Source organism: Sciurus vulgaris (assembly GCF_902686455.1).
Source record: "Sciurus vulgaris genome assembly, chromosome: 17".
In the NCBI taxonomy this organism is placed as follows: Eukaryota; Metazoa; Chordata; class Mammalia; order Rodentia; family Sciuridae; genus Sciurus; species Sciurus vulgaris.
Genome location: NC_136478.1, coordinates 57,486,552 through 57,510,173, shown reverse-complemented (window position 1 = coordinate 57,510,173; position 23,622 = coordinate 57,486,552). Strand labels below are relative to the sequence as shown.

General features: G+C 52.4%; 1 long non-coding RNA gene across 1 annotated transcript; it reads right to left on the bottom strand.

The window, feature by feature from the left end:
* Positions 1-18,751: 18,751 nt before the first annotated feature.
* Positions 18,752-23,420, bottom strand: LOC306647555. The gene is made up of 3 exons (XR_013760122.1): positions 22,546-23,420; positions 20,844-21,018; positions 18,752-18,943 (listed from the first exon to the last, which is right to left on the bottom strand). It is a non-coding gene; the product is annotated as an uncharacterized lncRNA (long non-coding RNA).
* Positions 23,421-23,622: the final 202 nt, after the last annotated feature.

Below are 23,622 nucleotides of genomic sequence, written 5' to 3'. Positions count from 1 at the left end.
GTGTGGGCTAAAAGGCCTGGCATGTTTTAGCATTATTTAGTCTTGACCAAATGAGCCCCCTGTGAAGGTTCTAGTGATCCCCAGGGGACTCTGAGGACCATCCTTTAAGAACAGCTCTTTTGGGGTTGGGGTTGTGAGGCACTGGGTTCGATCCTTAGCACCAATATATATAAATGTGTGTGTGTGTGTAAAGAACAGCTGTTTTTAAAATATGGAAGAAAAGAAGAACAGGTATATTTGCCAAGAAAGGATGAATCTTACAACCCTAATACTGAGAAAAGGACATCAGATTTTTTTTTTTTTTTTTTTTAAGTGCATAAAAGGAAAAGAAAGGAAGCGGGGGCGGGGGAAGAGGAGAAAAAACAAAACATGGTATGATGCCATTTACACAAAGCAAAAGCGCCCAGCCTTCCGGATCCGCGGTGCCAGAAGCCAGGGCCGTGGGGGAGGGGCGGCCCGCACCTCCGCTCTTCGTCCTGGTGCTGGTGACAGCGCGCCGATTTTGTGGGATTCATCCGGAGGTACTTCCTGCACCAATATAAAAGGGAGAAACGCAGAGGCACAGACACGGACGTGCCCATGGTGGAACATGCTCTTGGCACCAGCAGCAACCGCGGAGCCTGTGCGCTTGGCCCGGGTTCTAAGGACATTAACCCTGTTGTGATGAGACCCTAGTGACATGCAGGGTTCCCATAAAAAGGGGTCCTTGGGGACACAGGGATGGGGAGGGCAAGCAACCCAGTTTTGGGAGGCTGTACTGGTTTTAGCACTCAAAGTCCCAAGTCCCAGGCAAATTGAAGAGTCGATAACATTAGTTCGGGAACGGAGCATGGACCTACGTCGGTAGCATACGTCAGCGTAAGAGCCGGAACCTCCGGGGGAACAGGTACCTGGCCCGGTGGTGAGCGGCAGAGGTGAAGACTAACAACTGCTGTCTACAGAGTCACACGCAGCTCATCAATAATAAACAATGCGTGAGAGAGGCCTGGCACCTCTTAAAATCCCTTGGCTGCCAGGCGACATGGTGCACGCCTGTAATCCCAGGGACTCTGGGAGGCCGAGGCCCTAGGATCGCAAGTTCAAGGCCAGCCTCAGCAACTTAGCAAGACCTTGTCTCAAAAAACAAATTAACAAATAAAATAAAAAGAGCGGTAAGACTCCCCTGGGTTCAACCCAACACCTACCTCCAGGGACAGCTCTGTGGTGCAGTGCTTGCCTAGCGTGGGCAGGCCCCTGTGTTCAATCCCCAGCACAGAAAAAGAGAAAGAAAAGAAATGAAAACTAAGGAATTAACATTTTAAAAATAATTTAAATTTCATTTAAAATTGATTCTGCATCAATTTTCAGGAGGGAGGGGTTACTGGAGACTGAACCTGGGCTCACTTGACCACTGCCCCAGCCCTTTTCATTTTTTTATTTTGAGACGAGGTCTCGCTTAATTTCTTAGGGCTTTGCTGAATTGTTGAGGCTGGCCTTGAATTTGTGATCCTCCTGCCTCAACCTCTCGAGTTGCTGGGATTATAGGCGTCGGCTGCTGCATTAGCCATTAATTTTTTTGGTGCGGGGAGTACCGAGGATTGGACCCAGGTGCGCTTACCCACTGAGCCACATCCCCTGCCCTTTTTATATTTTAGTTGGAGTCAAGGTCTTGCTAAATTGCTGAGGCTGGCTTTGAACTTGTGATCCTCCTGCCTCAGCCTCCTGAGCTGCTGGATTACAAGTGTGCCGCAGCGCCCAGCCCGCCACTAGTTTTTTTCCGTGTTTTACTTTGGACAGCCCAACGCTGCAAGGTTCTTCCTGTCAGAGGCAGATCCCAGGGTCCTGCGTGGATTCCTGGGAGGTAAGCCCCTTCCGGAACATTTCCGGGATTGCCCAGGTCATCTCCTCCAAGGGCTCGGGTCAGACACCCTCCCAATAAACTTCTCCCCAGTACCAAGAACTAATTAACAGGGCGGGCACCTTCCTAGCGCTGTAAATGCTTCCAAACCCCTAGGGAGTGTCCAGGCCGCCCCTTCCCGCGCCCCCTGCCCTCCGCTCGCTCTGCAACCTCTGCTGTCCCCTTGTGGCCGCAGCTGTCCCCAGAGCCTGTTCTCTGACCCTGTCCTGGTCCCATTTAGCAAATGCTCCAATCCTCTTACGCCAGGCCAGCCTGGGCAGCGAGGAATTAGATCCGATTTGCAGGGGGGAGGGGAGGAGACGTGACCGGCTGCAGGAGGGGCGGGGCGGCCTCCGCGGTGTGAGGGAACCTGCTCATCACCTACCTGGAAGGGGGTGCGCCCTGAACAGCTCCCCTGGTCTCGGAGGCGTTCGCAAAACTTGGCTGCAGCCTCTAGGTTGACCTTGGGGCCCGAGGCTCTGCCAGCATCTGCATTTTTGTCTCCCTTTCTCCAAGGGATCCGGTTTCCTCATCCAGAATTTTTTGATCCCTGGCGCGCGCGCCCTCGCGTGTATGTGTGTGTGTGACGGCGCTGGCGGTTCATCCATTGCCTCCCTCTCCCTCTGGTTGGAGTCTTAAGGGCTGCACAGGCAGCCCTGGGACCTCACATTCCAGGAACCTCAAGCTTTCCAAAACCTCGCAGCGGGGCAAGAGGCGAGGCTTCATCAGTCGCTCCACAAATACTCAAATTGGCATGAAAACCGGGCGTGGTGGCGCTCGACTGTAATCCCAGCGGTTTGAGAGGTTGAGGCAGGAGGATCTTGAGTTCAAAGCCAGCCTCAGCAATTTAGCGAGGCGAGACCTAAAGCAACTTAGTGAGACCCTCCAAATAAAATATTAAAAATAGAACTGGGGGCGTGGCTCCGTGGTTAAGCGTGGATTCAATCCCTGGCAAGCCCTTCAGAGAACCATCACCGTGTCAAACTATTGTCATGGGCAACCCTGTAGGTAATCTCCGCCGCCCCCCAGATTAGATCAGAGGCTAAAACCTTTGTGCAGTCCTGCCAGCTGGCGGGACAGATGAGTTTTCCCTCTTCTGCAGCGATTCTGTGATTCTCTGGGCCCTGCTCACCTTCTTCCCTGACTATAAGTGCCATGAGGAAGGAGATGAGACCATTGACTCTCCGGGGGACCCAGGTCAGTGCTCTGCATGCGCTTAGCACAGTGTCCCTGTCCACACTGGCTCCGTCTGTGAAGTCGCCCTGAACACAGCCCAACAGCCCTACGCCTCTGCTCCTGGGGAAATACAGGGTCAGCTCTTTTATGGGGTGCAACTTAAGAACAGACCAATCACCCTTGGGAAGTCCAAATTTGAGTCTTTATTAAGCCAGCTGGCTGACTGGCTCACACAATGCCCCAAAAATGGCTATTGGGAGAACAGCCCCGACCATAGGGTTGTAGAGGTTCTTATACCAAAAATCACATCAGTCATAAATGTCTGTTGCTATGATTCGAAATCACAAACCAACATCATGAGATCATCAACAGAGGGGGAAGTGGGTCAAAACGACCCTTACCTAGGTACAAACTAAAGAATGGTACTAACATCCACACAATCACCATTCACATGGTACATTGTTTAGGAGCAATAGGAATCAAAAAAAGAGCAATTTTTCTTTACATAGGAATTAGCATTCTGTATTGTTGAACATGTCACACTAAGTAACCGATGATGGGCACAGAGGCGGGGTGTTCCCATGGGAGAAGCTTATTTCCTACATAACATGGAGTCACAGAGCAAAATGGAGTCTGTCTGGCCTATAACATTCTCATGGAGCCAGATCTCAGCCCATCACAAGCTTCCTGCCCACCTCTGACCATCATGCCATCAGTCATCAACAGAGCTGGCCTGTCACCCAGCAGCTAGGGAGGCTGAGGCAGGAGGATGGTAAACTGGAAGCCAGCCTCAGCAGTTTAGCCAGGCCCTGTGTCAAAACAAAAAGGGCTGGGGATGTGGCAGCGTGGGAGACTGTGCCTGGGCTCACGCCCCAGTACCGAAAAGTAAAAATGAATCAACGCATTACCTCCGTCTCTGGCGTTTCTGTTTAAAGAGCCTTCTCTCCCGTCCATGCCTGGGGCTCCGGCAGCACTCACACAGGGCCTGGAAGAAATGGCCTAGACTTTCTCCACCCAGCACTTCACGGCCTCACCCCTGCAAACAGTAGGTGCCACTTCAGCAAATTTAACCAACAATAAAAAAAAAAAAAAATGCCTTGTGACCCAGCATTTCTGCCCCTGGAGATTAGCAGATGAATGAACTCCTAAGTGTAAGGAAAGAGTAGGAGGGAGGGGAGGCAGCTCAGCGGCCACAGGGTCACCCAGATACACCTGGGGAGGAGGCCAGTGGAGACTGGAGCCCGCCTTCCGCTTACAGCCCTGGTGGGCATAGGGGAATGAGGAGGGGCGAGGGCTTTGCTGGAGGGTTGACAGGGAAGGGTCACCTTCATAAGGAACTAGGTGTTTTCCTGATTTCTGTCTCAGATAACAATTTCCTTTCTTATGATGATGGAGTGTCTCTTTTCATAATGGTGGAGTAGTGTCTGGGGTTTAGGTCAGGCTGCGGGAGTGACCTTGAAGTGACTCTAGGTCTAAGGTGGAGGATGTGTTCCAAGATGGCATTGCCCCTGTCAACTCCCTACCTGAGTGGGGTCCTGACTTACAGGACAGGAAAGAATTCCAGCGCGTGTCAGTAGAGTCACAGAATTTGACTTAGGACAGCAGGGAACACTCATTCAGGGAAGAATGCGGGCTATCTCAAGAGGGAGAGACACACCAGGTGTGGTGGCTCACACCTGTAATAATAGGGGCCTGGGAGGCTGAGGCAGGAGGATCTTGAGTTTGAGGCCAGCCTCCGCAACTTAGGAAGATCCTGTCTCAAAATAAGAAATAAAAAGGGCTGGGCCTGCAGCTCAGTGGTAGAGCACCCCTGGGCACTGGTTCTTCAATACTGCAAAGTCATTAAATAATTGGAACTTAGTGAGGGGTAATATATGAGGCTGACATAGGTCCGCTCCTTCTCAGGGTCCTTAGGCTGATGTGGTCTCCATGATCTAACCCAGTAGATAGCCATGGAAAGTCCCCTAAATCATAGGTCTCTTAAAATGGCTTATCTCTCTTTACTTGATCTAATAATCGGTGGGCTCCTTGACAGTGCACAGGGTGATTTTCATAAGTGAGTGATTTTACAGTAACTTTAAGATTTACAGATTTCCCAGAAATTGGCCAGTAACAGAACTGGAAAGGCACTCAGAACCTCAGATTACAATTGCATTTCCCTGTCCTTCCTTCATGTCCTCCTTCCTATCTATTTTGTATTTCTTCTATCCTAACTCAGTGCCACGTCTAGGAATATCTCCAAAATACTTGAAAGCAAAGCCACAGAACAATTATATTACACCTATGCTCAAAAAATATATATATATTTATTTATATATTTATATATAAACATATATATATTTATTTATATATTTATATATATGTTTTTTGCGCATAGGTGTAATATTGGGGATTGAACCCAGGGGCACTTAACCACTGAACCACATCCCTGCACCCACCCCCTTTTTAATTTTATTTAGGAACAAGTTCTCACTGAGTTGCTTAGGACCTGGCTAAATTGCTGAGGCTGGCCTCGAACACCCGATCCTCCTGCCTCAGCCTCCACAGAGCCGCTGGGATTACAGACCCGGTTCATAGCAGCATTATTCATAAGACCAAGGAGTAGGAAACAGCCCTAGTGTCCATCCAGGGATGAACAGGGGTTTGGGTGCGGCTCAGTGCAGGACCCTGGGCCCTGTACCAACAAGAATGGGGTGGGGGAGGGTGTGGAGTAGAAATTTCCTGAGCTGCTCGAGGAGGCAGGCGCAGTTATCATTTAAGGCACACAGAATTTTTGTTAATGTCAACCAACAATAAACTCAGTGTAGTCTAGAACAGTGGGAATTACATTTACTTAGGGCTAATTGGAATCCTACTGTGGGAAAATACAGATTCAGGCGCTGGCTCCCCCGGGTGCTACCTCCGGAATGGCCCAGCTGCTTCTTTACCCCACCTGAATCTGTTTGTCACTGAGGACCCGACGCCTGAGGCCAGGAGTCCCTCCTCTGGCAGGCTGGCTGAAACCGGTCCCGTCTAAGCCACAGCCTGTGACCCTAGATGACCTCCAAGTTCATTAAAATAAAATGCAAGGATATTTTCTTCCCTTTGTGACCTCCCCCTCCCCCTATAGCTACATCCTCCCGACCCCTTGGCAGGAGCGGGAGCTGGTTGCCTCCTTTACCTCCCACCTCTATTCTTAGCCAAGAAAGGAGTTCCCTTTCCCTGGTCAGTCAGTGGGATCTTGCCCTTGGTTCTGAAGCGGAAAGAGGACCCGGCCTTTATCTCGGGAGAAGGGTCCAGGGGTTCCTGCAGGGAGCCGGCAACTCCACTCGGGACCGTTCTGGGCGTGCGTGACAGACAAGAACTTGTGCACGCACCAGGCCAGGACACAGACAGAGGTTTATTTGGGAAGTAGAGGCATGTTCAAGGGAGGATGGGGGCATCGCAAGACGGAGGCCTTTGGGGTGTGTTAGGTCTTTAGGCCAAAGTGACTCCATTTTGGAAATCAGCGCCTGCCCAGCCAGGCATGACCTTCCCGGTAGGCCCACCTCAGAAGAGTTCCTAACTACGAAACCACAGCAAATACGTCAAGTAACAGCCGCAGGGCCAGACGGGTTCTTCTTTACTCCACTGTACACGACTGTATCCTTCAGAAGTTTTTCCTGCAGGCTGTTGCGCGTGCAGACTCTCTCTGTCAATCAACCTTTGCTTGAACTCAGAGCTGTGTCGTGGATATTTGCACCAGTTACTCTTAACTGGGTGAAGCAAGGAACAGGAGCTCGAGGAAGAATTCGGGCCACCCCAGGGGCAGCCTGTGGCCTGGGTGTTGGACTCGTGGAGGACCGTGCTAAGGGCTGGACCAGAGGTGGAGGGGGGGTGGGGCGACAAAATTTCACACCTGTGTCACTGTGTCACACACTGCCCTCCTGTTACAAGGTGCGGGGAGGGGGGCAAGGGAAGGTCACTCAGGAGCTGCAGTTGTTCCTGGGTGCTTCCTGCATTTCAACGACTCTTGGGTGTTTCTTTTAAGATTCGGCATCAGCAGGGCAGGGCGGGTGGCCAATACCTATAATCCCAGCGGCTGAGGCAGTAGGATCACAAGTTCAAAGCAGCCTCACCGACAGCAAGCGCTGAGCAAACTGAGGGAGACCCTGTCTCTAAATTAAAACTAAAAAGGGGATGTGGCTCGGTGGTTAAGCACCCCTGGGTTCAATTCCTGGTAGCAAAAATAAAATTCAAAAGCAAAGAGGTTGGTTTTGTTTTCTTTTCTTTCTTTAGTTTGGTTTGAATTTGGTTTGGGTGCCTGTGCGCACACAGGCAAGCGTGTGTGTGTGTGTGTGTGTGTGTGTGTGTGTGTGCGCGTGTGTGTGTGCGTGTGTGTCGCTGGGGACAGAATCCAGAATCTCCCGAATGCTAACCAAGTGCTCACCGAGCTACATCCCCAGTCCTTTTTATTTTATTAGGAGACAGTTTTGCCTTGAACCTCTGATCCTCCTGCTTTGACTGGAGTAGCTGGAGTGCGCACCACTGCGCAGATGATCCCGTGGACGATCTCTGAGGGCCGGGAAACGCGTGAGCGTGGAAACGTGACCGGTGAGGAGCAGTGAGGAGACATGGCATTTTCTGTGCTGGGGACTGAATCCGGGGACTCCCGCAGCCAGGCAGACACTCTGCCCTGAACTCTTATCTCCAGCCCTGGGATGTGGCATATTCCATGCAGAACACCAAGAAACAGTGCTAAGTAATGAGAGACGAGTCCTAAGAACATTTGGGAGTTTTATTTAATTTTGAATTTGACTGAGTTATTTTCTGTGACCTTATCAGTCCCCCTTCACCCGAGGCCAGAGGAGATGAGGTGAGCCCGCATGGCAGGGCAGGTAGAACACAGGAATCAAACTCAGGGGTCCCGTTATAACCCAGCTCATTCCCTGCCCGGGAGACATCAGCAGCCCTCCCTCGGAACACCCATGAGACCTCAGCCCAGGGGCGAGTCAGACCAGAAACCAAGCCACGGTCACGCCATGTGCACCGAGCCCCCCCCCCCCCCGCGCCCCCAGTCCAGACACCCGGGGCAACTTTGAGAATGACAGTGTCCTTGGGGGACCAGGCTGATCTGGGCAAGAGGGACGGTGACTGGAGGGGGGCAGAGAGGTAGGTGGAGCAGTGGGCAAATTCCCTGGCTCTAGAGGAGGGACTCCGGGCACCAGGAAGAAACGAGGAGGACCCGTCGGAGCTGGCGGGCTGGGCGAAGGAGCCTTTCCAGGGGCGGGGCCCCCACCTGGATAGGCATCTGCCCCAGGCTGGAGTCTGTGGGCGGGGCCGAGGCTGTGGGGACACTGAGGTTGCCGCAGACGAGGCAGCCAGCATCAGCTGCCCCGAGAGGACTCAGCAATCAGGGAAATTCCCCGAGGGTGGGAGCCGCAGGGCGGGGCAGGAAAGGCAGGGTGGGGCTGGGTGGGGCAGCTTGCAGGTGGGATTAAAGCTCGGTGTCTGGAGGGTAACATCCCACGCACCTGGAGGAGGGAGCAGCAGCAACGATGGGAGATCCTCGTGGTTTACCTGGTGGTTTACCGAGTGAGCTGGGCCAGGGGCAGGGGCGTTCGGGACCTGTGCTGGGGGGGCGGGGGGGGGGGGGGGTCTCAGGAGAAGAGCTGTCTCCAAAGGGGGGTCCGAGGAGGAGTTCCTGGAGAGAAGCAGGAGCTCTGCTTGGGACCACCTGGGTTCTGTGCCGTTCAAAGGAATTAGCATTCTTTTTTAGAGAAGCAGAGGGAGAATGGGGTCAGTCTCAAAAGTGAGAGACATCCTTCTGGGATTCCCAGCTCTTTTTAAAGGAAATTGGCAGCAGTGTTAGGTGGCACAGACCTATAATCCCAGTGACTTGGGAGGCTGAGGCAGGAGGATTGAAAGTTTGAGGCTAGCCTCAGCGATTTAGGGGAGACCCTGTCTCCAATTTTTTTTCTGGGTGCGGGGAGGTAATGGAGATTGAACTCAGGGACACTCAACCACTGAGCCACATCCCCAGCCTTATTTCGTATTTTATTTAGAGACAGGGTCTCACTGAGTTGCATCGTGCCTCACCGTTGCCAAGGCTGGCTTTGAACTCATGATCCTCCTGCCTCAGCCTCAGAGTCCCTGGGATTACAGGCATGCACCAAAAGAGCTGTGGATATGACTCAGTGGTAAAGCCACGCCTGTGTTCAATCCCCAGTACTGAGAGAAAAACTAAAGGAAGCTCAGTGGTAGGAGCTCCGTAGGAATGGCGTTAATCCTCTGATCTAGTGGTCCTCCAGCTGAGGTGGTCTTCCTTATCTGATGAGTAGAGACCGAGAAAATGTCCCCTAAATCTCATGTCTCCAGATCTCAGGTCTCTTTGCTTAATCTCTTCATGGAGGGGAGCAGTAACGCGTAGATTTACCGGTTTTCCGGAGATTCGGGAGGAACAGTATTGAAAGCCTACCTTGGGAACTCCCAGGCCTGCCTGCAAAGAGAGGCGGAACGTCTACATCAGGATCTGCTCCCCAGTCCTGCCGTTGTCTCCTTTGGCCTTTCTTCCTCCCACCCTTCCACTTAAGGGAGGGGCAGGAGGGATGTTCCTTCGGCTGGGGCTGTGGAGCGTCCACCGGGGAACCAGAGAACAGCCCAGGATGCCCTCTGCCCTGCAGTGGGGAGGGCCCCAGGACTCGTGCCGGGCCTGGGAACTTGGACTGGTGAAACAAGCCGGGTGGTCGAGGGAACATGCAGGCAGGACTTTGAACTGGCCTCTCCTAAGAGAAGGGGGCTCCAGTGTTGAATGGAGGGGCAGGAGGTTCCCGAACAAAGCAAGGAGAGCACCTTCCCTCCCTCTCAAGTGCTGTTGGGGAGACGGGCAGGGGCTGGGGAAGGCTGTCTGCAGGAGCAGTTTAAACAGGTGTTTCTGGGGGAGACCAGAACACCCAAATAAAGGGAACATCATGATAAAGCAAATCATAGGAAGTTTTTGGTCTCCCAGTGAGGGAGACCACAACTAGAGAGGGCCCCTCGGCATCCCACTGAGAGTAACTAATGCAGAGCAAAGTCACTTTTAAAGAGTTTTTTATTCTTATGGTTCTAGGAATTGGGCCCAGGGACACTCTACCACTGAGCTACATAGCCAGCACTTTTTGTTTTTCCTTTTGAAACCCAATATTGTTAAGTTGCTGAGGCTGGCCTCCGACTTGGGATCCTTCTGCCTCAGCCTCCTGAGTAGCTGGGATTGAAGGCGTTCCCCATCAGAGCTTCCTGTCTTCTAAGGCTGAGTGCAGGCATACCTCAGAGACCAGAACACCCAAATAAAGGGAGCACCACAATAAAGCAACTCGAGCAGTTTTTGGTCTCCCAGTGCTTATAAAAGTCATTCACACTGTCACAGTCTGCTAAGCGTGCACTAGTATCACATCTCAAGTGCACACACCTTCCTTTAAAAGTTCTTTATTCCTACTGGCTATGGTGGCACACACCTGTGGTCCCAGCGGCTTGGGAGGCCGAGGCAGGAGGGTCACAAGTTAGAGATCAGCCTTAGCAACTTAGTGAGACCCTGTCTCAAGATTTAAAAAAAAGTTGGGGAGGTGCTGGGGACGTGGTTCAGTGGGTAAGCGCCCCTGGTTTTAATTCACGGTACGAATAAAATGAAAAAATTAAAAATTAAAAAAATCTGTAAACAGTTGCCTGGGGACTGAACATAGAAAATCTCGTCCTCCCCTGACCCAAGAGTCCTCAAGGGTCCCAGGCACAAACCAAGCATTCAGTCCAGTGTTCAGACGCAGATCTAGGCAGGTCGGAGAGGCCGAACCCAAGGAACCAAATCCAGGGGTTTGTGTACAGAGCAGAGGCCAGTGTGGTCCCTCACCAGGAGAATCAGCTCCTGTGACCTCAGCCCAGGGCTCAGGAGACCTCCGTCACGCCAATGTCTGCCAAGGCTTCCCCTTGTCCAGGGCAACTTTGAGAAAGACCACAAGCGCCAGGGTGTTTTGGGGGGACCAGGGGAGGCTGCTGGCTCATCCAGGCAGGAGGGAGGTGGGGTGGTGTGCGAATTCCCTGGCATTAGAGAGGAGGGGCTCCCGGCCCTGGATGATCCCTGGGAGCTGCCCGTTGTCTGCAGGTGGTGCCTGTGTTTCTTTCCATTTAACTCAGGTGTGTTTTACCACTGAGCTGTACCACCAGCCCCTTCTTAAAATTTTGCCTATTTTGAGACAGGGTCTCAGTAAGTGGCTGAGGGCCTTGTTAATTTGCTGAGGCTGGCCTCCACTTGCAGTCCTCCCGACTTGGCCTCCCAAGTCGCTGGGGTCATAGGCTTGCACCACCATGCCCAGCTGGAGGTGCATTTCTTGAGCTGGGGAGCCCACGTGGAAAGCCATCTGCCCCTAGGCTGGAGTCCTGTGAGGGAGGGTCCTGGGACACATGAGCCGAGGAGCTTTCCCAGTTCCCAGCAAGCAGTAGCTGCTCAGTACTGAAAGGATAATACAACCTTGGTACGCAGGGTGGGGAAGGCAGGGTGGGGGGAGGAGAGGGAGGGCGTGGCTGGGTGGGCACAGTTGGGGGTGGTATTTAAGCCCCAGGCCCTGTGGGTAGAATCTCCTGTGTGGGATGCAACAGGATCCAGGATGCAAGAACCTAGTGATGGGCTGCGTGAGTTGGGGCTGGGGGCGAGGGGCTGGGGCTGTGGGGCCCTATGTGGGCATCCAGGGAAGGAAGGTAGTGCTGAGTTTGTCTGGATGGCTTTCACCCTGTGAAGTTGGGAGGACGTGGTGAAGTTTGGAAGTGAGACAGGGATGTTGTGTGGTGCTGAGGGCAGGGCAGGGCCTCTTCAGCCCCGGGCTGGAGTGGAGGGTGTGGGGAGGCTGGGGGGGCAGAGGCGGCCCCAGGTTCCGGCTGGGTGCCCTCAGGTGAGGGGCCCTCCGCCTGCCCCCTGGGCTGAGGGGCCTGAGATGATACAGGAGCTGCTTTCAGACCCATTTTGAAGCTGGGGTCGCTGAGGCCTGGAAAGGTGGGGGGTTGGGCTGGGAGGTAGAGAGCCAGGTCTGATGGTGGCTGCTGGCCCAGGTGTCTCCTTCCTGTCCTCCATGCTGCCTCCCATCGTGCTGGCCACCTTCCTGTGGCCCAAGGGAGGGGCAGGGGTCCGTGGGGTGGCTGAAGACGGGGCTTCTCTGATTTTTTTTTTCCTCCTCCTCCCAGGCACAAAGCCCGTGATCATCTTCTCTAGGTTCCCCACCAGGGAAAGAAGGGTTGCCCGCGCCCAGAAGGACTACGTCTATTCATCCCCCACTACCTGGCATACCGTGACCATCAAGAGGGCACCCGAGGTTGGACTCCTGCTCCCACACCCCGACTCTCACTGGGGGACCTGCTCTGCTGGACTGGGCACAGAAGGGCCACACACCACCCTGGGTCCTACTGGGCTCTGGGCTGGACCCAAGTTCAGCCTCTACCTTTTCTGCTGCACAACAAGGTGACCAGCCGGGACTATTGCCCGGTGTGGCCTGCTAGGACCTGGACCCCGGTACCCTGGGTTCCGGGTCCTGTCCCTCCAGGCTTCTCTTGCCTTTGACCTCCACAACCCCCAGGGACCTTTGGTCTGTTTCTTTGTAGTGCTGGGGACGGACCCAGGGCCTTGATTCCAAGTGTGAGGCGAGCACTCCACCTCTGAGCCACATCCTCAGCCCTTTTAGTTTTATTTAGACACAGGGTCTTACTGAATTGCCCACAGTGGATTTGAACTTGCCCTCCTGCTTCAGCCTCCCAAATCTCTGGATGAGAGACTTGGGTCCTGCGCCCAGGTCCCAACCCCGGGCACCTTCCCGCCGGGGCCGGAGGTTCCTCCTTCACATTTCCCTGTCTCCTTTTGTCTTCCCAGAGGCCTTATGACAGCTCACAGTGTCGCTGGGCACCGTACAATGCCCGAAGGAGAGCGCAGCTCCTCAGATGGCCCTGGTCCTGGACAATGGAAGACCTGTTCAAGTATGAACTGAGCGAGACGGACCAGGTCTACCTGGACCTCGAGGCAGTGGGCATCATAGGTACCACCCCTCTGCAGGTCCCCCCAGAGGACCAGCCCGGCTTCTCCAGTCAGGACCAGGCCTGGGAGCACCCCCCAGGCAGCGCCCAGCCCCCGGGCCCCGGCACCTCTGACCCCTCAGAGGCCGAGGCCCAGGCCCTGGACGCCTTCAAGAGACTCTCAGTCTCTGCCTCCACCTCTGCCGACCCAGAGGAAGGTGACCTTGAGGACTCGGACAGACCAGGTCCAGGAGATCACTGAATGTGTGGGTCCTGGCTCTGGCTACTTCCTCATCTGATTACTGCCCCTACCTGTCATCTGGGTCACTGGGTCGCATGTCTGGGTTTCCGGTCTAGGGGTGGAAGGGGTGTTCCTGGGTGCACTTCTTCCACTGCTGCTGCCCACAAGCTCTCGAAGGGGCTGTGCCCGTCACCCGCAGGACACTGGGAATTGTCATGTTTCTCCTGCAGGCTTGTGTCCCACCTGCAGTTTTAATCTGTTTCCCTGATGACTATTAAAATATTTTTGCAAGTTAATTGATTTTTTTTTTTTTTGTGGGGGGTAGTATGGGGATTGAAGAAAGGGGTGCTCAACTCCTGAGCCACATCCCCAACCCTTTTTAATATTTTATTTAGAGACAGAGTCTGGTTGAATTGCTGAGGCTGATGTACTTGCGATCCTCCTACCTCAGCCTCCGGAGCCCCTAGGATTACAGGCGAGGCCCTGTGTGTTCTTATGGATTTTCTTCACTCATTTCTGTTTATTCTGTACTCCTGACGATTACAGCTTCTCCAGTTTTTCCCCATTTGTTTGTTTTCTTTAGTAGGATTTGGTTTTCATTGTCAATTTTTAGTACTTTTCAAATTACTTGTCGAGATCCTGTTTAGTCTTCATTTCTATCAGTGAAAGACTGATGTGTTGTGAAATAGAATAAATCACAATTTAAATATCCATGATAAGAAGCTTGCTTTTCAAATGGACATTGAAAATATCTAGAGGCTGTGTTCCCGAAAACTTTCAAAAACTGGGTAGCTTACCAGTGGCAGCTTTGAGATGCTTGGCTTACTCCTTTGAAAATAACTCAGTTTTTCTTTCTTTGGAGGAGTGGATTGAATCCAGGGGTGCTGTCACTAAGCTGCTGAGGTTGGCCTCTAACTTGCAATCCTCCTGCCTCAGCCTCCACAATCTCTGGGATTACAGACATGAGCCACCATGCCTGACTGAAGTAGGGATTCCCTCATGGAATGGTTAGTTTACTGAGAAGCTCATGGTTTACACTGTGAGAAGTCAAAGGCCCACTTGTGTGGGTCTGTGTCTGTAGTTCCTTTGGCCCATGGTCTCTAGCTCCTTGCATCAGGAACCTGCTGCCTTCCTCTGCCATCCCATGTGGCCGTCCTGGTCCCCAGGTGTCCCCACAGCTGCTTCTCTGACCCAGTCCTGGTCCCATTTAGCAAATGTTCCAATCCTCTTAGGCCAGGCCAGCCTCAGCAGGACCCAGGGAGAATTAGCAGGGATTTGGAGGACGTGACCAGCTGTGGCTGGAAGTGGGGGAGGGGACAATGGCCAGGACACAGTGCAAGATCTTTCAAAGAGACTTTGGCAGGGGTGCACAAAACACCCGCGACCCACCCCATGAGGAGCCTTCGGGGGACAGGGGAGGGGCAGGGAAACGGGCTCTGGAGTTTCTTGCTCCCAAAACCAGGGCAGGCTTCCGCCTGGTCCCTGGCATGTCACCTCCTGTGTGCTCTAATATCCTTACAAAAGGTCCTTTGAGGTCCACAGCCTTTAATCCCTGTGCCGTGGGGGTGACAGCACGCATCAGGGTGTCTCCCCAGGGCCCGGGCTAAAGGGCCATGAACGACAGCCAGGTGGCCCAGCTGGAGAGCCGGCCCATAGCCTTCCAGCCTCCCAAGTCCTGCGGAGCCCATCTGCTTCCTGGACTCTTTGGAGGACATGTGCTTAGCTGGACAGCCCTGAGACTCTGGGTAACGACCGCACCTTCTCCACACCTGTGGGGCGCGGGCTACGTGGGGTCCTGCCCTTTTTGTTTTCAGTGATACATAATGAGCCCCAGCCCGCGCACGCTGGCCAGTGGCCACCCCTGAGCCGCTCCTCCGGCCCAGGCGGCCCTCTGCCAGGCCCCCCCACGCTCCTCCTTCCCTGCCCTGCCTGGTCTCCCTCCTCCACCTGGGCTTCCCCCAGCGGGCCTCCCTGCCTGACCTAGTCCCACCCACCACCCGCCCAGATCCCCTTAGGAGCTACCAGGCGAGCCTCTGCAGAGCTCGGCAGGGACGCGGAGGCGGACGGCGTGGGCACCATCTTCTCCCAGCGGCTGTGAGTTCTCAGTCACAGCAGCAGGTGCCACCAGGGCCTCCGGTCCCTCCTACCTCAACCCCAGGGAGGTGGCTGCAGAAAGACGAGGAGCTGCAGAGTCACCGCTCCCTGCTTTGTCCTCAAAGATGGGTGGCAGGTGAGGTGGCGTGGCCTGGGCTCGCCGGGGCTGCCTGTGTGGATTCAATGAAAAAGGGGGGAGAAAAAACCATTTTTCTCCCAACTGCGCTCAGCTGTCCGTCTGCGTATCCTGAGGAGGGCGTGGAGATTTGGACAGATCCATTCGCTTTTGCATATGAGAATTTCTCGACACAGAAGTGCTCTTATCTTTTTCTTTATTTTAACAGTGCTGGGTATGGAAGCTAGGACGCTCCCATCACCAAGCTGCGTTCCAGCGCTTTTTAAATTTTTTCTCTTGAGACATGATCTCACTAAGTTGCTGAGTCTGCTCTGAACTTGGCATTCACTTGCCTCAGTCTCCTGAGGAACTGGGACACAGGCAGGCACTACTCCACCCCAGGAAGTGCTCTTGCCTTTCAAAGGGTTTTATCTTTCTTGCTGGGCGTGGTGGGGCACACCTATAATCCCAGCAGCTCTAGAGAGGCTGAGGCAGGAGGATCACAAGTTCAAGGTCGACCTCAACAATTTAGTGAGATGTAGTTCAGTGGTAAAGTACCCCTGGATTCAATCCCCAGGATCAGATTGATAAGTAGATAAAATAAGGATTTTTATCCTGGAAAAAGTGAAATATAAGACATAGAGTTAATGGCCAGGCATGGTAGCACACGCCTGTAATCCCAGTGACTTAGGAGGGTAAGGCAGGAGGATCACAATTTCAAGGCCAGCCTCAGCAAGTTAATGAGGCTCTAAGCAACTCAGACTCTGTCTCAAAACAAAACAAAAAGGTCTGGGGATGTGGCTCAGTTGTAGAGCACCCTGGGTTGAGTCCCTGGTACCCCACTCCCCCAAAAAAAGACAGTCGACGCAGGAAAAATGCTATATGGCACACAGGCACACAAGCCACTGGGACCAGGGAAGGTATTGCACAAGGTTTCAGGTACAAAACCCTCTTTTTGATTTTTTTTTTTTTTTTTTTTTTTCTTTTTCAGCCCAAGGGATTGACTCCAGGAACTCACCCCAGGCTAGGCCAGTGCTACATCCACAGTCCTTTTATTCTGAGTCTTAATAAGTTTCCCAGGCTGCCTCAGCCTCCCGAGTCCCTGGGGTTAGAGGTGCGTACTACCGCACCCATCTACAAAGTTAACCTTAAAAATCAACCGGCGGCCTGATGCATACCCGCACCCCGGGGGCTCAGGAGGCTGAGGCAGGAGAACGGCAAGTTCAAGGTCAACCTCAGTAACTTACTGACACCCTCTGAAAAAGCTTTTAAAAATGACAAATGACTGAGGAGGATGTAGCTCAGTGGAAAGCAGCCCTGGATTCCATCCTCACAACCAGAAAAGGAAGACTTGGGCTGGGTGTGGCTCTGTGGAAGAGGACTCGCCAGGGCTTCGTGGGAGATCAGGGTTCAGTCCCCAGCACTGCAAAAAGAATCTTTCCTGGCGCTTCTTTCTCCCTGCCTCCCTCTCTGCCTGTCGCACCCCTCTGGTCTCTGCCTGTCTCCCACCTCATGGGTCCGTCCTCTGCCTCCTCCTTCCCTGCTCATCTCAGACTCTCAGGGCTCCTGTGTCTCTTGAGCTGTCTCCATCCTGCAGAGTCCTCCAGAGCTGCACCAGCTGGCAGCAGCAAGCCTCTGCCCCGGGACCTGCGGCAAGCCATTACCGCAGCCGTAGAGCAGGGTTAAAGCAGTTGACAGGCTGTCCATAGTGACGCCTTCCAAAGAGGACAGCGGGGAGAACGGGGACGAGGAGACTGGCAGTAGGGGCACCCAGCACACCCAGCGTCTTTTTCTTCTCTTTCTCTGTTTTCAATATCTGAGGTTGAACCCCGGGGTTCTTAGCCACTGAGTCACATCCCCAGCCTTTTTTTTATATTTTGTTGAGAGACAGGGTCTCCCCAAGTTGCTGAGGCTGGCTATGAACTCTCGATCCTCCTGCCTCAGCCTCCCAAGACACAGGGATTACAGGCATGCACCACCGTGCCTGGCTCAGGTCATCAAATAGGCATTCTTGATGTGCTGGCTTCAAAGGGACACTTCACCTCTGTGGTCTACTTCCCCAAAACCCATCACCGTGACCTAATGATGAGCAACACACCAGATCATCCCAGTGGAGGGGAATCCTACAGAACACCTTGACCAGGAGTCTAAATTGATTGAGGCCATCGGGTCACCACCAAGTGCAACATCAGGAGAAATGACCACAAAATGGAATGAAAGGTCCTGGATGCGATCTGAGACCATTAAAAAAGTGATATTAAATGAAATTAAAGAAGTCTGAATACTATTTGGACTTTTGTCACTACAGTATATCCATGTTGGTCCATTAATTGCAACAAATGTTGCACCCTAAGGTAAAATGCTAATAATTGGAACTGTTGGGGGTGTACAGGAATTCTCTGTTCAGCCTCTCAACTTCTCAAGTCCATTTTTTAACATTAAGATCTTAAACACAATGGGTGCTGGGATCCCAGCAACTCAGGAGGCTGAGGCAGGAGGGTTGCAAGTTCAAAAGCCAGCCTCATCAACTTAGTGAGGCCCTAAGCAACTCAGTGAGACCCTGTCTCTAAACATAATATAAAAAAAGCCTGGGTATGCCCCTCTGGGTTCATTACCCCATACAAGAAAAAAAAAAAAAAAACAAGTTTAAAAAGTTAAGTGGGAGAATTACCTATTTTTCTTTTCATGCTGATTTCTAAGTCTTGTACACGCAAAATTAAACAAACAGTAAGCACATTTCAAGAAGTAAAGATTTGGAGCCGGGCACAGGGCACACACCTGTAATCCCAGCAACTCAGGAGTCTGAGGCAGGAGGATTCCACGTTGAGGCCAGCCTCTCAACAAAAAGTGCTGGAGACTGTTAATGGGGCGCAACTTAAGAACAGACCGACCAACACAAAAATCCAAACCTGAGAGTCTTTATTAAGCTGGCCGGCTGACCGTCTCACACAATGCCCCAAAAAATGGCTATTGGGAGAACAGCCCCGACCACAGGGTTGTAGGGTTCTTATACCATAAATCACATCAGTCATAAGTGTTGCTATGATTCAAAATTACAAACTGATATCATGAGATCATCAACAGAGGGGGAAGTGGGTCAAAACGACCCTTACCTAGGTACAAACTAAAGAATGGTACTAACATCCCCACAATCACTGTTCACATGGTACATTAAGAGCAATAGGAATCAAAAGAGAGCAATTCTTTACCGCATAGGAGTTGCCATTGTATATTATTAAACAAGTCACACCAAGTAACTGAGGATGGGCACAGAGTGGGGGTGTTCCCATGGGAGAAGCTTATTTCCTACATAACATGGAGTCTCAGAGCAAAATGGAGTCTGTTTAGTCATTTCCCTTAGAGTCTGGCCTAGAACATTCTCATGGAGCCAGATCTGTCAGCCCATCACAGAGACATGGTTCAGTGGTAGAGCACCCCTGTTCAATTCCCAGTTCTGGGAAAAAAAAAAAAAAAAAAGGAAAAAAGGATTTTTAAAGGATTTTAATTTTCCTTCAAGAATGTGGGGCTCGCTGCTCCCGCCCAGCGCCCTCCACGGAACCGGCGGTTGAGCTGCGGCCGCCAAGTCCTGGAACTGGGATGGCACAGCAGAGCCGCCGGCATGCTCCACGCCCGGCCTTTCTGACAAGAGTATCCACCTCAGCAATGACCTTGAAGAACCACTTCAGCTAAGAGTCTCTGCTCCTCTATTTCCATCTTCCATTCAGGGCTGGGGACAGAGCTTATCGGTAGAACGTGGGTCTAGCACCTTTGAGTCCTTAGGTTTAATCCCCAGTGCTGACAGCTTAAAAAAAAAAACAAATCAGTTTCTTGGTCACAGTGGCTACTTTCCAGTGCCCAATAGCCACCTGCTGTCAGCGGCCACTGACCTGGACAGCACAGCCACACAATGGTTAAGTCATTGTTGGGAACTTGAAATGAATTTCCCACATCTGGTCTGTTTTAAAGGTTTCCCTCTGTCAGCCATGGTTTGGGGATCCTCTTTGTCTGTCTCTTGTTTTTTTTTTGTTTGCATTTGTTTCTGGTTCCTTAAGACATGGGAAATGCTGTGTTGATTCTATAGATTGTTTCTTGGGAAAGATCTTGACTGAATTGGCCACATATGGGTATAAACCTGTCTAAGAAAAAGATGATGTTTCACTGTAACTCCTTTCTCCTTGAATGGTTTTCTGTAATATTACGATCTTGCACTTGGGAGTTGGCCTGTCAGAGGTAAAATAAACAAAGGATTCTGTATGTACAGGCATGCATGCAATTATGCAATAAATGCAAAAAGGTGCTCCCTCTCATTAAAAAACAAAAAGAATGTGGGTACCCCGGAGCTGGGGATGTAGCTCAGTTGGTAGAGTGCTTGCCTAGCATGCACAAAAGCCCTGGGTTCAAGCCCCATCACCGCAAAAAAAAAAAAAAAAAAAGTGTGTCACAGGTTTGTGACTTAGGGAATTTGTACACAATGACCATCTATTCTGCTTCAAACTACCCACAACTTCCCCCTAGCAGCTCCTCTATCCCCATCTTCTTATGCCTTCTCCGCTGATAACTCCCCCCACCCCAGCCCTGTGCTGGGGTTGGAACCTAGAGCAGAGCCGTCCACGTGGCTGGTGGCGCATGCCTGTAAACCCAGCAGCTCCGGAGACTGAGGCAGGAGGATTACAAGTTTGAGGCTAACCTCAGCAACTTAACGAGGCCCTAAGCGGCTGTGTTTGAACAGGTCTCAAAAAAATAATGATGAAATAAAAATATTTAAAGGTCTGGGGATGTGACTCAGTGGTAGAGTACTTGCCTGGCATACATAAGGCCCTGGGTTCGATCCCAGCATTGCAAAACAAGTAAATAAAACTTTTTTTTTTTTGGTAAACGCAGAGATCGTGTACCAGTAAAGGGCTCGGGAGGAAAGGCCTCTGCTGCCCCCTCGTGGTCGTCCTCGTCCCCTGCACCAAATATCCGATCCTCAGCCAGCAGATAGACTGAAAAGGGTGTCGGGGACGGGTGAAGGCAGGCAGCGTGGAGACGACAAACCCCTGCTCTCTGAGACTGGCAGGGACAGGCCCGGGAACACCCCGGAGGCCCCGGGGCAGGAATGGGCGCGCCGGGGGAAGAGGCAGAGCGCCCTGCTTGTTCGCTCCTGCGTCGATCCGGGCGCTGGGACTGCACCGGGCCTGGAGCCTGCAGGCCTACGCTCTGCGGTCAGCGGCCAGGTGACATTTTGACTGGACTGAGAAGACCCGGTGGAAGGCTCTGGCCAATAGGCCCAGAGGGCACTTCCCTTACCGTCCCCTACCTGCCCCCCATGCCCCGCCCTAAATTAACCCCGCCACCAAAACTCCTCCCGTGACCTGGCCCTGACCCGGGCCCGGGCCTTCGGCAGGGAGAGAACCCCCTGGCCGCCAGGGACTCCGCTGTGAAGACTGTCATTCAGGGGACACTAGTGCAGGTTCATTACAGGAGCGTGACAAGCAGCACATAAGGAAGCGACCATGGAATCCAGGAGATCTCTTTTTGCGATTTCCTCTGAAATAAGGGGAAAAAATTTTTTGTACCAATGTTTTTGAACCCAGAGACACTTTGCACTAAGCTCCGTCCCCAGCCCTTTTTCAGTTTTATTTTGAGACAGGGTCTCACTAAATTGCTGAGGTTGGCCTCAAACTTTCCATCCTCCTGTTTCTGAGTAACTGGGGTTGCAGAAATGCCCCTGGGCCCTGAACGTTTTATTTCTTCTTAACTAATTTACACAGCTACGTGTCTGGTGCCCACCACCCTGGACAGTGCCGGGAGGCCTCCCCAACAGAGGTAAGGATGGTCTGAGCCGCCAGGCTTGTGGTTCTCAATCCTGGATGCACATCGTAATGACCTGCGGGGGTGGGGCTTTAAAAACAGGGATGCTCCCCTGGGGTGGTGACTCACCTGCAATCCCAGTGGCTGAAGCAGGAGGATCACAAGTTCAAGGCCAGCCAGGGCAACCGAGTGGGAGCCTGTCTCAACAAAACAAACGTTTTAAAAAGAGCTGGGGGTGTGGCTCAGTGGTGGAGCCTAGCATGCATGAGACCCTCGGTTCATTCTCCGTGCTGGCGGGGGTGTTCTTAGGGGCTTTTAGCAGCTTGAGTCATAATTGTCGAAACTTGGAAGCAAATAAGTTCTTCCTTAGTAGGAAGAATGGGTAAAAAGTGAAATATCTGACAGCTGCGGTGGCCGCACTTGTCATCCCAGATGCTCGGGAGGCTGAGGCAGGAGGATCAGAAGTTCAAGGCCAGCCTCAGCAACTCAGTGAGGCCCTGAGCAACTTAGCAAGACCCTGTCCCAAAATTAAAAAGCGCTGGGGATGTAGCTCAGTGTTTAAGTGACCCTGGGTGATAAAGACATGTCAACATAGCTTCACCAAGTTAATCAATGTGCTGCTCTGGGGGAGGGGTGATCGTGGGGAGGCTGAGTCTGCGCGGGAGCAGGGGGTGTATGAGAATTCTCCATGCTTCCCTTTCCGATCTTTCTGTGACCCTAAAACTGCTCTGAGAGATTGTCACCTAGAGGTTGAGCTGACCGTCAGCCTGGGGACTTCCTGACGATGCACGCAGCTCCTGGAAGCCTTCTCTGTTTCGTTTGTTTAAGAGCCTGCCTATCACCAGGTGCTGCACAGTGAGGTGGCTGCAGGGTGGGCTAAGGGAAGAGGGGCCTCAGCCTTGGCCCTGCGTGGAGGAGAGCGAGGGTAGGAGGCGCCCAAGGCCGTCGTGTGAGTCAGGACTGGGAGCCCCAAGCCGCTAAGAGGTGCAGAGGCTGAGGAGGCTGAGGCAGGAGGATGACAAGTTCAAAGCCAACCTCGGCAACTTAGTTCATCTGCACGTGATCTTGGTCAGGCCCAGTCTCTCCCACAGCAGATCTTCATCCAGAGAAATGAGTTCACTTGTCTGAGGTCCTACAACAAGCAGGCAGTGAAGCCAGACTGGTTATAGCCAGAATGCAAAGGGTCCACAAGAGAAAGAGTTTGAGGAGAGAGAAGACAAACCTCCCCGTCTTTCCCCTGTGTTTGAAGAAGTGTCCTGTTACCCAGACAAGATGGTCATTTGTTTGACGATACTCAATCTCAATGACCACAAGTGATTCCTGGAGATTTATGAGGATCCGCTGGGATCCCAGTGATCCCGGGTCTTCCAGGGTGATCTGAAGAGAGGCAGTTCTCAGACTTGGCCACAGGTTGTCGCTGTTAGAAAAAAGATTGGCGTGCTTGCCACCCAGGTTCCCCGAGGTGACAGAGGTTCTTGCCGAATTCTCTCTTCATGAGAGTGTGAATTGCCTTGGTAAAATCAAATGGGATCATGGCACTTTTGTGCATCAAATTAAAATGTCTCCTCTCATATGTGGAAGCTGGAGAGATAGAGAGGAAATTAATTGTTAAAAGAGACGATACACACTGGGCGCCATGGCACACGCCTGTAATCCCAGCGACTCAGGAGGCTGAGGCAGGAGGATTGTAAGATCGAGACCAGCCTCAGCATTTTAGCGAGGCCCTAAGCAACTTAGTGAGACCCTGTCTCAAACTAGAAAACACAAAGGGCTGGGGATGTGGCTCCGTGGTTAAGTGCTCCTGGGTTCAATTCCAAGTACTACCAAAAAATAAAAAGAAGCATTCACTTCCTCAGCTGCAGGGTCCGTGTGCCCAGCAGCAGGTGACAGTGGCTGGGGAGCTCTGCTGTCCAGCACTGCTCTAGGATGCTGACTGGGTGCAGGAAGCACGGTTGCCCTGGGGAGGGCTTTGCATTGCTGTGATAATCCTCTGAGCTTTGCCTTTGTTCCTTTCCAGTGCAGCACAGCCCAGACGGCCTGCCTGGGGATGGAGCCAGGGCCTTGTGTATGTCAGGCCGCCGCGAGCTTGCCACCACTAAGCTACATCCTCGGCCCTTTTTATTTATTTATTGTGTGTGTGTGTGTGTGTGTGTGTGTGTGTGTGTGTGTGTGTTGCTGGGGATCAAACCCAGGGCTTTGGGTATGTGAGGCAAGCACTCTACCAACAGAGCTATATTCCCAGTCCATGCCCTTTTTATTTTTGAGACAGTCTCCATAAAAATTTTTTGAGACAGGGTCTCTCTAAATTGTCCAGGCTGGCCTCACACTTCACATCCTCCT